General features: G+C 38.9%; 1 non-coding gene across 1 annotated transcript; it reads right to left on the reverse strand.

Annotated features, from left to right (window-relative positions):
- Positions 1 to 1,243: 1,243 nt before the first annotated feature.
- On the reverse strand, positions 1,244 to 1,433 carry LOC125612538. Its single transcript, XR_007342959.1, has one exon. It is a non-coding gene; the product is annotated as a U2 spliceosomal RNA (small nuclear RNA).
- Positions 1,434 to 5,654: the final 4,221 nt, after the last annotated feature.

Genomic DNA, 5,654 nt, shown 5'->3' on the forward strand with positions numbered 1-5,654 from the left:
TGGCCCCTTAACAGAATGGTGCCCACTAAGGAGGCTTCTGGCCCAAGAAAAAAAGTTTAACCTTTTTTTGGAGACAGAAAAGTTTTTCAGGGGCTCTGAGCAAATCAGCAGGGATGAAGAGCAAGGATGATCAAGTGAAAGAGGACACAATAATATTGTGGGGACAGTGGGTCTAGCAGTAAGTGGAAACACACTTAGAAGTTCCTTACTTATGGCTAAGTGTGAGTTACTATCACTCTGGGCTTTAGCATGGGAGTTCCTGCTGGGCAGGAGAGAGACCCACATGGGAGGCACAGGATAATGATGTCCAATGTCCTAAAGATTGTCACTCTAGGGGCTCTAACTGGTCCAGAATAAATATGCCTAGAAAGGAGGAAGATTTAAGGTCAAATGGGCAGACAGGGGTGCAAAGGGGAACTAAACATACTGGTTATTGGAATATCTCATAGAACTGCATGGACAAATCAGTGGGTCGGAAATAAAAGGCTAAGAAATACTTGTTGGTACTCATATTTTTTAAAAGATATGACAAAGATGTCATTTTAAAGTAACATTCCAGGGATGTATTTAGTTCAGAATGGCAAACTGGAAGGATATATACAAACCTGTTATAGATTAATAAAAAAATCAACCCTTCAATACAAAAATGGCTTTGCAGTTACCCACAAATACTTCATGGGGCCTGGGTCAGGGTGGACAGGCACAGGCTGCTAGGATCCCTGAAATCCTTGCCCCCTGGCCCTATGCCCTCCACCAACCTTCCTTAGGCATGATTTTCTTTCGAAGCTTCCTTCTCTCTCCTGCTAGTACAACCTCCTTTGGCCGACTTTGTGTATGTGTGTGTGTGTGTGTGTATGTGTATCAGTCTTCAAGTTCACAGGCATGAAAAATTAGAACACTTGTACACTATTGATGGACACCAGAATCACCCTATGATCCAGAAATTATAAGTTGGGGTATGCATTCAAAAGAATTGAAGGCAGGACCAGGTATGGTGGTACACACCTATAATCTCAGCAACTCAGGAGGTTGAGGCAGGACAATCACAAGTTCAAGGCCCAACCTCAGCAACATAGTGAGATTCTGTCTCAAAATAAAAAATAAAAAGTTCTGGGTACATGGCTCAGTGGTAAAGTGCCCTTGGGTTCAATCACAGTACCAGAAGAAGAAGGAGAAGGAGAAGGAGGAGGAAGAGGAGGAATTGCAAACAGAGGCTTGAGGAGATTTTTGTTTGTTTTGTGGGGTGGGGTGCAACAATCCTTCAAGTATTGCTATACCAGGGCAATACATGGAAAGAATAGAGCAAGCTCCTGTTCTATCTTCCTGCTCCAAACATCCACTTTACATATCGACTTTGGATAGAGGATGTATCAGATATTAAATTGATAAAACAAATATTACATATGATCTTAGCCAAAAGGCTGAAAAGCAAGATGGAAGCAACCCAAGTATCCATTACTGGGTGAATGCTAAACAAAATTATTCAGCCCTAAAAAGAAAGGAAATTCTGTCACAAGCTATAGAAAAGATGACCCTTGAAAACATTATGTTAAGTGAAATAATTCAGCTATAAAAGTACAAACTTTGTATGATACTTACATGAGGCACCTAGAACAGTCACATTCATAGAAACAGAAAGTGGCCTGGTACCTGCCAGAGAAAAGGGGTAAGGGGAGGAGAAGAAGGAAGTGGTGTGTGGCTGTTTAATAGGCAGAGTTTCAGATTGTGTTCTGCTGTGTGTGTGTGTGTGGTTGGTACTGGAGATTGAACCTAGGGGTGCTATACCACTGATCTATACCCCAGTACTTTTTTGACACGGGGTCTCCCTATGGTGCCCAGGCTGATCTTGAACTTGCAATCCTACTGCCTCAGCTTCCCAAATTGCTGGAATTACAGGCCACTGCACCTAGGATCAGAGTTTCAGTTTTGCAAGATGAAATGAGATCTGTGGATGGATGGTGGTGAAGGCTGCCCAATAATATTTAATACCACTGAACTGAAAACATAAACATGGTTAGGATGGTACATTTTATATTATGGATGTTTTTACTACAATTAAAAAATAATTAGCAGGTTGCTCACTGAAGGCTGCTGATTGCTGGCTATTTGCCTATTTGCCCACCTTTTGCCTGATGATCGCCTGCCTTTGCTGCCCATTGCTCACTGCCCAACAATCATCCACTGCCCACTGCCCACTGCTGCCTGGAAGTCCGTTGTCAGGGTACCCACAGGATTGGTTACAGGAAGCTGCTACCATCTTGGGATACCAGGCAGGGCTGGGAGTCCAGGGCCAAGGGGCCTGAGATTTGCAGCTAACACTGCAGACATCTTGGGGAGCAGCCGCCTCAGCCTGGGGACACTGACCAGGGCCTGGCAATCAGTTGTCAGGGAACCTGCAAATGAGGACTTCCTGCTGGTGTGCCAGTGGCTGTTGTCTGGCTGCCTCTTTGCAGGGTTGCTCCTTTGTGAGAGCACATCCCTGGTGGTCTATCTGCAAGATAAAGCAGCAGTGAGATTTTGGGAATGCAATGAGGCAGAGCCTGGGGAATCTGAAGCCCACATCCCTCAGATTGCAGTTGGTTCGCATGGGTCAGTCTGGGCCTGGCAAGACTTTGGAAACCCAGAGACGGGGGACATTACCCTGGGGAGAGCACAGGTTGGAGAAACTGGAGAGAACCAGACTCTCTTCATCTCAGTGAGTCCTGAAATGTGTGGGTATACAGAAGGAGCCAGCTACTATAGGTGGGAAGACTGGAAGAGGGTGTGAGGGCATCTTGCTATAGGCTCACCCAGCCAACCAGTCCAGCACCCATCAGACTAGAGCTACCATAAAACTTTGACAACCACACATATCAGCAGAGAAGGGAAGCTGAGAAACTTTTAAACAACAATGAAAAAAAGTGTTGAATTTTTCATTGAGATTCTCCCCCCCCCTTTTTATCCTTCTCACATATCTACCATCTTTGAAACCAAATATTTTTCATGCATCAATTTATTGAGGAATAGATTTATGAACAGTATATTACAGTTTTGATATGTATTTTTAAAATTTTACTTTGTTTTTAATCTGCATATATTTTTCTCTCACTGATCTGTCTCTTTGAATTCTCTTTCTCACTTCTCTCATGCTAACAGCCAATGTCTATTAATTCCTCCTTTGCTCTTACTATAATTTTTTTTACTTCTATCTTCTCTCCTTCTCCCTCATAAATCTCAAATCCTATATTACTTCTATTCCTTCTTTCTTCATCATTTGAAATTTTTAGCAAACTTTATATTGTAGATGATAATTGAACGATAATTGAATGCATCATTTCTACTTATTGCAACAAAACTATAGATGCCATAATAGGAGCTATTTGGTGTAAGACTGTAGGTAGTTTGCATTGGGTGCTGTTAATATTGGTATCCCTTTTAAAGGTGAGGTACTGAAAACCTTCATGGACACTCTACGACTACAGAGTAGAAACTACTACCTCAAATCCATACGACTAGATGGAAAGACAACATGAAACATGAAAAAACAAGGGAACAAAGTGTCTCAAATAAAACCAAGATGTTCCAACATCAAGAATGTTGTCTAGGATTCATAAAAAATATTGTGGAAGAAATGTCAGAGATGGCATTTAGAAGATACATAGTTAAATTGATTTTCTAAATAAAGGATGATATCAGAGAGAAAAAAACAAGAAGTGAAAACTCACTTCAATAAAGAGGCAGAGATTATAAAAAGAAATCAAACAGAAATCTCAAAATAAAGGAAATAGGAAACCAAATCAAAAAATTGAACAGAAAGTATCACCAATATATGAGACCACTTGGAAGATAGCGCCTCAGGCAATGAAGACAAAATATTTACTCTTGAAAATAAAATTAACCATACAGAGAAGATGGTAAGAAACCAGGAAGAGAACATTTGGGAATTATGGGATAACATAAAAAGACTAAATTTAAGATTTATCAGGATAGACAAAGATGTGGGGATACAAACCAAAGGAATGCACAATCTTTTCAATGACATGATATCAGAAAATTTCCCAAATCTAAAGAATAAAATAGAAAATCATCTATAAGAGGCTTTCGGGACCCCAAAGGTACAAAATTACAGCAGACCCACACTAAGGCACACTATATTGAGAATGCATAACAGACAGAAAGAGAATAGACTTTTAAAGGCTGCAAGAAAAAAAATGTCAACTTACATATAGGGGGAAACCAATTTGGATCTCAGCTGATTTCTCACCAGACCCTAAACACCTATAGGTACTGGGATAATATTTATCAAGCTCTGAAAGAAAATGGATGCCAACCAAGAATTGTAGATCCAGTAAAGCTAAGCTTCAGATTTGAAGATGAAGGAAAAACCTTCCATGATGAACAAAAATTAAAAGAATTCACCACTAGAAAGACTGCACTACAGAACATTCTCAGCAAAATATTGCATTAGGAAGAAATGAGAAAAAAAAAAAAGAAAATCAGCAAAGGGAGGAACTACACTAAAGAAAAAGTCAATCAGAGGAGAAACTAAGACAAGTTAAAAACCAAAAATAAGACCAGGAATACAAATCATATCTCAATAATATCCCTGAGTGTTAATGGCTTAAGCTCATCAATCAAAAGACATGGACTAGAAGACTGGATTTTTACAAAAGAACCAACGATATTCTGTCTTCAAGAGACTCACCCTCTAGGAAAAGACATCCACAGACCGTTGAAGGTGAAAAGTTGGGAAAAAACATATGGACTGCATAAACAAACAGGGGGTTCCATCCTCATATCAGATAAAGTGAACTTCAAGCCAAAGTTAGTCAGAAGGGATAAACAAGGACATTTCAGACTGTCTAAGGGAATCATACATCAACAAGACATAACAAATGTAAACATTTATGCCCCAAACCATGGAGCATCTACATACATCAAACAAACCCTTCTCAATTTCAAGAATCAAATAGACCACAACACAATAATACTGAGTGACTTGAACACACCTCTCTCACTACTGGATAGATCTTCCAAACAAAAACTAAACAAAGAAACTATAAACTAGATAATACAATCTATAATTTAGACTTAACAAACATATATAGAGTATTTCATCCTTCAAGCAGCGAATATACTTTCTTCTCAGCAGACATGGATTCTTCTCTAAGAGAGACCATATGTTATGCCACAAAGCAACTTGTAGCAAATACAAAGAAATAGAAATACTACCCTGCATTCTATCAGATCATACCAGAATTAAATTAGAAATCAACAATAAAATTAAAAATAGAAGCTACTCTAACAACTGGAGACTAAATAACACTCTATTGAATGACAAATGGATAGCAGAAGAAATCAGGGAGGAAATAAAAAATGCTTAGAGGTAAATGAGAACACCAATACAACATATCAACATCTCTGGGACACTAAGAAGGTAGTGCTAAGAGGAAAATTCATTGCATTGATCTCATTCATTAAAAGAATAAAAAGTCAACAAATAAATGACCTGACATTACATCTCAAAGCCCTAGAAAAAGAACAAATCAACACCAAAAACAGTAGAAGACAGGAACATATTGAAATCAATGAAAATGAAACAAACAAAGAAAAAAAATCAAAACATTGACAAAACGAAAAGTTGCTTCTTAAAAATATAAATAAAATTGATAAAC

This window comes from Marmota marmota, unplaced genomic scaffold (assembly GCF_001458135.2).
Source record: "Marmota marmota marmota unplaced genomic scaffold, marMar, whole genome shotgun sequence".
NCBI classification, from domain to species: Eukaryota; Metazoa; Chordata; class Mammalia; order Rodentia; family Sciuridae; genus Marmota; species Marmota marmota.